This window comes from Amborella trichopoda, chromosome 12 (genome assembly GCF_054954075.1).
Source record: "Amborella trichopoda isolate Santa Cruz 75 chromosome 12, AtrichopodaSantaCruz75HAP2 v2.0, whole genome shotgun sequence".
NCBI lineage: Eukaryota > Viridiplantae > Streptophyta > Magnoliopsida > Amborellales > Amborellaceae > Amborella > Amborella trichopoda.
In genome coordinates this window covers 36,447,995-36,458,610 of record NC_142347.1, presented here as the reverse complement: position 1 = coordinate 36,458,610, position 10,616 = coordinate 36,447,995, and the positions used below count along the sequence as shown (strand labels likewise).

General features: G+C 34.1%; 1 non-coding gene across 1 annotated transcript; it reads right to left on the bottom strand.

Annotated features, from left to right (window-relative positions):
• Window positions 1-3,106: 3,106 nt before the first annotated feature.
• LOC148779558 (small nucleolar RNA U3) lies at window positions 3,107-3,302 on the bottom strand. The gene has a single exon (XR_016046627.1). It is a non-coding gene; the product is annotated as a small nucleolar RNA U3 (small nucleolar RNA).
• Window positions 3,303-10,616: the final 7,314 nt, after the last annotated feature.

The window sequence follows — 10,616 nt, the reverse complement described above, 5'->3', positions numbered from 1 at the left end:
TTAGGCGCACCTTATTTTTATAATATGAGGCCGCATCACACCATTTAAAATGATGCAGTTACGTGAAAATAGCATTTAGTAGTTCTAGGGCTTCATTTGTTTCAACCAGTATGCTGCTTCTCATCGCAAATTCATGTGGTTCTATTCTTATAGACTCCAAGTACAAAACAAACAATGGTTACCCCAACGTTTTGAGGGCAAGTGGTACTACCAACACAATATAGTAAAAACAATACAACTCACCAATCAATTGAGTTCCCTCACTTTGGGACTGCAATAACTGTCTTGGGATTATGATCACCACACATTGTTCAGGCCAAATTCCAAAATACAACAATCTCTTCTTTGAGCAACCTCTAATTCCTCATGTGCAGAGGGTAAAAACCAAAAATTTGAGTAAAAATAAAAGAAAATTAAAAATTGTGTAAAAAATAATACAGCAAAACATAGAGATTTATGCAGTTTTGGCAATTATATCCACGGACGGATACGCAAACTTTCACTTCTGCGAGACCCAAAAATATTTATGCAGGCACGAAAAATACAAAGATTTATAAACTCTCTATCAAAAGCCATGAAACAGATATTCTCTCTCCAGAATACCCACCTAAAGGCTAAATGAAACAACAGTGTAGTTTGCAATAGACCAAGATGATTTCATAACAAAAACTGTTTGTCAAAATAGAAGGAACTGACTTGGTGCGTGAAAACCTCCTCTAGGAAAAAACCTGAAGCTTAATTCGATGGACTCGAACTGAAAGGGTTTTGGGAAACTGTAATAATATCCAAAAGAAACATTTTTGAGGGGCTGATACGCAGGCAGAGACTGGAGCCCTAGATGGTGATGTGCATCTAGAGGTAAAATTGCTAGATGGTGGTGAGACTGAAGTTTTCTCAAGGGTAATTCAAATCCCATCGAGATTCATCCCAACAATCGACCAAACTTGAGACATATTGAGCGGGATCCATCCTCACCATGTTACAAGGAGTGCCATTCAGGGGTAGATACCCTTACTATGGTATCACCTTGCTAGCTTTGGAGGTACACCAATTCTGTTGTATGTGCATATTCTTTTATGGATGCGATTAGCATGCGGGCCAAAATGTAGAAATGGAGCCATTGAATAAATCTATTTTCTAGATGGTTTTTTGGACTTATAAAGATATGTAATCTCTAACATGGGTTCATGAATATGAAAAAATAAATCAATTTTATAAACTAAATATAATACTTCTATTAAGAAAGGAAAAAGTTTATATAAGGTTGCAACTTTAAAATGTAGAATTACCGATGCACCTCAAAAATCTATTGGAAAAGGTCGTTTTAATGTTGGAAAAACCCTCTAGTTGATCCTCTCGATATCGAGAGGTAGGAATATGAGAAAAATAATAATATTTATAGTCCTAGATATAGTGCATCTCGCAACACATTATCTAGACCGTCCATTTTTAAGATTTTCATATGTTTATAGATCTACTTGATTTTAACCATTTTTGGAGTTTAAAACTTTATAATTAGATATGAAAATAGATTTTTAGATAATCTTAAGAAGTTTTTATACCAAAATTACATGTTATGATAAAATTTGGAGATGCCTTTATTGGATTGTTTAATATTGCAACCTTATAGAAACTGCACCCATTAAGAAAACAATTGGACCGTTTCTTACAATTGTTTTTAGATGGACCTCATATTTATTTGCATCCATCTTTAAGAACATTGATAATTGGAACATCCAGGCCCATAAGATAGAAGTTCTAGTTTATTGTAGTACTTCTTTGTTTGTTGATAGGAAGTACTATAGCAAACTGATTTTTAGAAATTATAGGTTCTCGAGAAATGATAACCATTGCTTCCATCTTCCATTAAAGTTCGCTCATCCAGGAAGCTCACCCCTCGTCTTTTTTTCTGTGTTTTTTCCCTACCATGACCTTTCTCCCTCTCTATATCTCTTTATTTCATTTATCTATGGAACATGCTATTTCTCTCTCTAAATCCTCTCTAACCATGCCATTTCTCTCTTCCTCCTCTCTCTAACTATCACGTTTCTCTAACACTTTTGTCAATCTAAATGTGCCCATTCTGTCTAATACCTTCTCTATCTAACTCCTCTATCTCTCTACCCGTGCTCTTCTCTATCTAACTCCTCTATCTCTCTACCCGTGCTCTTCTCTATCTAACTCCTCTATCTCTCTACCCGTGCTCTTCTCTGTCTTTCTAATGCAGCCATAGGTACATCTCACTAACCGTGCTCTGTCTTTCTAATAGTCATGACCCAGCTAATAGCCTGTGGCCGGGCAAAGAAGGGGAATATGACCATTAGAGACAAGTTTAGTCATTTTTTTTAAGTTAATAATGTGAGGCTAAGATTAAATATGATAGATGGCCAAAATTTTTTGGGAATTTTTTAGAGTTATGTGTTTATAAAAATACTTGGAATTGAAGGATTTTAGCTGCGGACAGAGACGCAAGTTTGTAGAAAAATAAGAAGATGTGGATTGACCGACCTTCCATATAATATCTACTTGCAATCGGATCATTTTGTATTTTAGGTAATTATTTGAGATCTGGTTGTAATTTACACTTAATATTTTTTGATAATGTACTTTATTTAAATAGAAATTTAAAAATAAGGGAAATGGTTTAATCGGGCTGCAGCCCTATCAAAGTACAGCTTCACCTAATAACTCATCCGAAATTGTAATTCAAGCAATGAAGAACCTTTAAATAGATCATTTTGACTTAAAAATTATGATTGTGAAAAAAATAGTATTTCAAACCCAAAAAACAATGTATAATGTTAAAAAATTACCTAGTCCCTCTATTTTGTCCTAAAAACAATTGTTTAAAGATCCCAAGGATTTGTATGCTTTTTTTAGTTGAAAAATTTTATTTTTGGTATTGAAAATTGATATTAGAGCCATCATGGAGTTTCCGTGATGGAAAGTTCTTTCTAGATGAGGATTTAAGGTGAGGCTTCATTTGGCTTTCATAAAGCCTAGGTGTTATAAAAACTTCATCTTAAAAATAAACACTAAAATATAATTTGTGATTTTTTTTACTTTTATTTTTATTTTTTAACAAAAAAAGAAGAAGGTTTTTTTTGGTCTGTCAGACGACATGGCCATCTCATTAGCCATTGGTTCTGAGAGCGATCATCTTGGGCTAATGAAGCCCGATGAGGTCCTATTCACACTCTAGCCACGTGGCTATGTCATCTTCCAGATTGTTGTGCGTCTCCATTGTGTCAATGGAAAAAGACGTACAACCAATAGAACAGATCCTGTTCAAGTAAGGTCGGAATGTAATTTGTGATCTTATGGTAGAATAAATGATTTTTTAAGAAATTTCCACCCATTAATTGATATTTTCCCAGTATAATTTTCACCCTCGAGAGATGGGAAAAGTCCTATGAAGGTAGAAAGAGAGGAGAGAGAAACCAAAGCAGATATTGCAGAGAGATAGAGAGCCTACCATCTACCACCTTAGAGAGAGAAAGAGAGCACCATCTAGAGAGAGAGACTATTATCTTGGGCATCAAGCTTTCTTTAGAATCTTGCGTCAGAGAGAGAGAGAAATCTCCTCACAGAGAGAAAGTCGCATGAGCATGGCCATGGCCATGGCCGAAGAGTGCAGCACCCACAGGTACCTAATGAGCCCTTCTCACCCTCAATAGGGAATATGCGCCTATTGCCTCACCCAACGAATTCGTTGCCTCAAAATCCAGCAGAAACAAGTCTCTTCTTTTTCTTTCAACAAGAAAAGAAGATCAAACAACACCAAATCCTTCTTTCTCTCTCTTTTCAGTAAACTCCATTGTGGACGCTGCCTACCTTGCCGGCAATCCATCTCTTCCGCCCACCCCACCCATGGCTCAAGCAAGAACCGATTTTCCGGCAACATTCCCAACCAAACCCAATTTTCCGTTGACGATTCCGGCCAAGATTCAACGAGCTCTGACTACGAGTGGGCTTCATCGCCTGATGGAGTTTTTTTTGTCCATCGAGAGGAGCACGCCACGCGGGCGCCGTTGCATCAAGTTAACGGCGTCGATTTGAAGAACTCGGATAGTGATGATGATGGTTCTGACTACGAGTGGGCTCCATCGCCTGATGGCGTTCTTGGCGTCAAGAGAAATGTTTCAAGAATCGTCGATCATTTCGAGAGGAAGCAAGAACCCGCCACGAGGAAGGAGATGCATCCCACGGCGTTAAGCCCTCTTGCGCACCATGTTAACGGCGTCGAAGCGGACGGTGATAATACCTCTGACGGAGATTTGTTCTTTAGCTGTCAATCGTCTCCTAGTCCGAGCTCAGGTATGACTCGATCAACAGGGCCGACTCGATCAGCATAGAATAAAAGAGAAACTTTTTTTTTTTTTTTTTTTTTTTTTTTTTTCAGGTATAGGTTTTTTTCCAAAAAAAAAAAGTTCGTTTTTTCTTTTCTAGCTATAGGGTTTTTTTTAAAATTTTTTTTTTTTTTTTTTTTGAGGTATAGGTTTATTTAAAAAAAAAATAATAATTTCGTTTTTTCTTTTCTAGGTATCTGGTTTTTTTTTTTAATTTTTTCTTTTTTTCTTTTCTAGATATAGGGTTTTCTTTTGAAATTTTTTCTGTTTTCTTTTCTAGTTATAGCTTTTTGAGGTTATTTTTGTATGAATATTTCTGGTGTTTGTTGTCCTTTATTTATATTTATTTTTTGCCTCCTGGGGTTGAACCCACAAAACTCAAGTTTGTTGCTATAAATGATGGTTTAGTCCTGGATTTTTTATGTGAACAGTTGGAATTTTTTTTGCTGTTGTCTTAAGGAAAATTGAGAATCCAAAATATCATATATGGTGGTTACTTTTGTACAATATTGGTCCATTAGAAAAATTTAAAATAAATTTTTAAAATCATATTGAATTGTGTGCTTATTTTTTAATGTATCTCCCTTGATTTTTGAGACATTTATAGGTAATTTTAAAATAGTATAAATTAGATAATCCATTTTCAAGATTAAGGACCGGAAACACACCTTGGGAATCCATTTATGTTTCAATCCAAGTTTGTCTTCACGAATTATACTATATTTGTCTCTTGTAATTGTGTGATTTCCTCTACATATTGAGGTACTTATTGATGTAAAATATTCATCCAAAAATAAGTAAAGATGTAGCCCGTTTGGGCTTTGGATCCGTGGACGTAAGGCTTCGGCCTGAACCACGTAAATGTTGTGTTCTCTCCTCTTTTCTCCCCATTCAATATCTGTATGCTCTCACGAATCTTACCATTTGTCGATAAAAACAAATACAAAATACTTTTTTTTGGGCTCATGATCATGTTAAACTTTTTTTTTTATTCAAATTCCATCTTTAAGATGAATTTTGGAAGGGTGGACTCACTTTAATAGCTGGATGCCAGGACGCACCTAAATGTTTTTCAAATTTTAATAATAAAATAAATATGAAAAATGTTTATATAAGTATGCAACCTTAACACCTCAAAAAACTATCTTTAAAGGTTGTTTTGACCTTGAAAAATCCTCTAATTGATCGTCTCGACATCGAGATATGTGAGCATGAAAAGCAAAAAGATTTTGAGTCCTAAAAACAATTTATCTTACAACACATTATCTGGACCATCCATTATCAAGATTTTCAAGTGTTTATATATCTATTAGATTTGAACCATTTTTTTGTAGTTTAAAATTGTTTACTTAGAGATGAAAATAGATTCTTAAGTCATCCTAAAAACTTTTGGCACCAAAATTATATTTATAATAAAATTTGGAAGTGCGCTAATTATTTAAGATTGCAACCTTATAAAATCCATAACCAAAAATAAAAGGCATAATGTACTGCACCAATTTACTTCTCAAATGAATCTCACCTTACCCAAAAATAAAAGGCATAATGTACTGCATCAATTTACTTCCCAAATGAATCTCACCTTTGATTTCCCTTGTGTTTTCTAACGCAATTTAATAAACTCTAGCCACGGGGAGAACGCTTATTTCTTAAACAAATGCTAAAAATAAGTGCTTCAAATAAATTTTCAAGAGTAATATTTGAAGAAGTTTGGGCGTCATTCAAATATCCATGATACCAGTGGTTGGAAAAAAAAAAAAAACACTTATTTATAATGGGCTTTTTTAAGAGGTTGTTTAATGTGTTTTGAGAGATATTTAAGGAAAATATAAAATAAGACCATTTATCATTGAAATAGGTTGGTTGCAATTATTCCATTGACCAAGCTCAAACTGCAAAAACAACATTTTCGAACTTTATGTCACATCCAAGCTATCAAATTTCACATTGGCTGGTCGTAAATAATTGTAACCACCTAATACCAAAAGTAAATGGTCACATTGTATAGAAGCCCTAAACAATCAAAATAAGACACATTCAAATACTATCGAAAGATGTTATTTCAATATTGAAAATTTTTGTGATAGCCTGAGAATTTATTTTAATCTCTAACTATAAACTTTAAAATTCAAAAATAGTTTCGACTGAGCAGATCTATGAACACTTGAAAATCGTCAAAATTGACAGTCTAAAAAATGCATTACAAGATGAACTATTTCCAAAACATGAAATCCATATTTTTTCAAGTCCGTACATCTTGAAATTGAGATGATCGATTTGAGGATTTTTATGCATCGAAACAACTTCTTCTTATGAATATTTGAGGTGTACCTTAATTTGATTGTTTAGGGCCTCACTCTTATATAAACTTTTTCTTTTTCAAAATGGTGTGGAGTTTGGCACTGACAGGAGCTAAGATTGTTGCTAGCGGTTACAAAAATATTGTTATCTATTAGGAGTACCAAAACTTCTCTTGGTTTAATATATTTTTTTATACTCCAATACCGAAACAACTCTTCTAATTTTTATCATAAACAATTTTAGTGCTATCAATATAGAACATATTCTTGTCTTTTTAGTATAAAGTTTGGCAGTCATAATATCGAACTGGTTTCAATAACAAAAAAAAAAAAAAATTGTTTGGCACTGACGTCGCCCAACTAGATTCTATTAAAAAAAATTGAAAGACCATGAATTTTAATGGTCCAGCAGAACACCAATCTATTTTGCAAAGGTGATAAATATTTAGAATGCAAAAATTGAAAGACCATGAATTTTAATGGTCCAGCAGAACACCAATCTATTTTGCAAAGGTGATAAATATTTAGAATGATATGACATCATGTGCATATGAACAGCGCTTATGTCATAGCATCACGTCTATTATTATGTCGTTATAATTCAATATTTCAAACTCAGAGAACCTAATTTCATTTGAATCTAGAACGTTGATTAAGAACCCTCCCTATACATCACGGATGAACCGTGTTATCAGCTTCTGTTGTTGAGTAATTTAGTTGGGAAGAGAGCCCTACCCATTTTTTTCAACTAGAATGAGGAGTAACATTTTGAAAGTATTAATTAAGGGTGTGAGCAGCAGGAATGGGTACCACATTATGGTAATTGGGTGTGAGGATGCTACCACCATGACCCCAGCCGCTTTCATATCTATCAACTTCAACTTCTTTCAATTTCCTCGAAAGGAAACCTTTCCTTTCTTCCTTGTCCGTGAACTTTGTCCAAATGGAAACCTTCACTCATGAAACATTGAAGAAAAATCAGGAGCACTAAGATTGTGGCAATGTTAATTGAAACCTTAGCCATGGCTGGTGTCTTATAACCTGAATTGTGGTGAGGAAGCAATGATTAGACCGCAACAATTAGGTTAAGAGTCGATAATTGATGGTTGGTCGAAGTGCGGCGATTTTCGTATTGACATGACGCTGGTTATGAGAAGGAAATGAAGGCACAGTTGGTAGCTTGGGCCAAGGCTGTTGCTTCATGTGCTCATTCTTCCTCCTTGGGGTAAAGCTCAGACCACGCTATCCTACCCAAACCAATTAAGAAAGAGGGAGAGAGACATGGAAAACTGGGTAAAAATTCAGCGGCACAGGATCTTGCAAAAAACTTAAAAACTTGATTCAAGCAAGAAGAGCAATTGCAAGAAAGATTTCTCTTTTTCTTTTCTTTTTCCTTTTTCCTTCTCTTTTTGAGATGAGCCAACCATTGTATTAATGTCAAAGAGTATGTACATTTGACAAGTTTTAGGCTCTGTGATTTACAGTTCAGCTTTGTGATTGGGTACAACCGTACAAGAAATCTTGTTATGTCAGGGGCTGAAGGCCACCATACTCTAAATTTAAGAGATTTTGTGCTATGCTACTAACTTACATTTCATTTACATCTCGATTTTCGCTGAGCATTCTTCACTACCAATTAGGCATAATATCATCGAAGAAATGTTTAACGCAATTCTACTTATTCTTTGTCTTTAAAGTTGTGAATTGTTTATGTAGCATGTTGAACCATGGCATTCATTTGCAGCACTCTCTTGTTTGATGAGATTCAGTGTTACTTTGATGCAGTAATGTTAGCAAACGCCGTAAATCTATAGTCATCAGGGCACTTTGGTAACAGATGGACCACCAATCACGTAGCATGTTATTCCCTTACTACGGTTTGAGTAGTAAATTGTTCTTCGCCTTCAATGTTGGTGCATGTATCATCTTGTGGTGAGTCGTGTTGCTTCGTGGTGCTCCTTTTCGGCTCTTTCTTTCCCTTTGTGAGCACTTCTTCTATCTCCCTCGATTCAGGTTTCTTATTCCTTTGGCATCAGTTTTAAGGCTGAATAATATTCTCTTAGTTCTATAGTACAGTAAACTATTATAGTATATTTCAAAATAATAAACATTCTTGTGTTGGTTTCTTAGGTTTTAAATAAGGAAAAAGTTTATAAAAGGTTGCAACTTTAAAATATAGAATTGCGGATGCACCTTAAAAATCCATTGTAGAATGTTGTTTCAATGTTGAAAAACTCTCTAATTGATTATCTCAATATCGAGATGTATGAATATGAAAAAAAAAAAAGATTCTGAATCCCAAAAATAGTACATTTTGCAATACATTATCTAGGCCGGCTATTTTCATGATTTTTATATATTTATAGATCTACTTGATTTTTACCATTTTTGGATTTTTAAATTTTATAATTAGATATGAAAATAGATTTTTAGATAATCCTAAAAATGTTTTACACCAAAATTATATGTTATAATAAAATTTCTAGATGAGCCTTAATTGGATTGTTTAAGGTTGCAACTTAATAGAAACCTTTTAAATAAATAAAAAGTAGAAAGTAGCAGGTTTTTTAGTCTCACAATGAATAGTAGAGTGTGAAAAGAGTAGTATTAATATAGAAATACTCGTATGTCTTATATTCATGGAATAAAGGAGAGAGTGTGGGTGAGGGCTAAGGCGCAAGGGTGATTGATGGCACAACAGTCACATGTCATGTCTAGCACCTTAACATTCTAGGCTCTGATACTACTTGTTGTGCGTGGAAATTCTAAAACCCGAAAGGTTGATTTTCAATAAAGAGATTTTACATGGTTTGTCACAGGTGTGATTACATCTATAGGCAAATATAATCAATGATTTTTCACTTCACATTAAAAACTTTACCACCATGCCACTTGTACAAAAAATTTACATGATTCGTCACAAAGTGTGATTACATCCACAGACAAAGACGATCATAATCAATGGTTTTTTACTAATTCAAAAAAAAAAAATATAAGACACTTATTTGAGAGACTCTCGAAACTCAATCTCCCACCAGGCTTTTTTCTATCTACAATTCTCCCTCTACACACCCTAGTTTCCTCTGGTTATTTACTAATTTTCTCTCTCTACAAAACCCGCTATATAAAGAGAAGATAAAACCAAAAACTAGGTACTTGAGGTCTCTTTAACTTTCTCATCACTTTTGAAAACTTTATCCTATCTAATGTAGACTCACATATCTATTCTAACCGAACCAGGACTGACCTATACAAAGTCATAAAAGATAAGAAAGGTGGTTAATGATAAATCCCCAATTAATAAGAAACCAAAAATAAAAGAAAAAAAATCTCTTAAAATTAGGGATTCAATACATAATTAACAACGTGTAAATGCGAGGGCACTTGATGATGCACATTGCCCTTCGCATGCTTGCATAGTGATTGCTAAAAACCCCATTTGTCACATGTCATGTGAATATGCACCATAACCGTTATTTTTCTCTCTTTAAAAAGGGTGTTTTACTCCTTTTTATATATACTTTTTATTATTTTGAATTGTCTCTCTGAATATTTTCTTACTGACTCTCTCTCTCTAAAAATAAAAAAATGAGCCACTTTTTCGATCTAAATTTAGATAACTCTAGTGTGAAGTAGACTTATCTATTTTGTGCAACATTAGGTGAATATCATCAGCGCCTTTCTAATTACATATATCCCAAGGACTTATTTGTTTGGTTTACCTATTCTGGTATTGTACATTTAAGAGGTAAATTACAATCTTGAGAGTGCATAGCGTTAGGAAAATTTATTTTCAAAATTGTTTCTTTCGTTCTTTTCTTATTACGCATTCCAAGCCCGTTTCACCCACCGTATAAATTCCAACATATACAATAAGAACATTGTTAAGGCAATTTTTCAAATTTTATTGTCTATAAGACTCCGTTCCCTATGTTGAGTAGGTATTCTTGCAGAGTCTGCTCAGCCA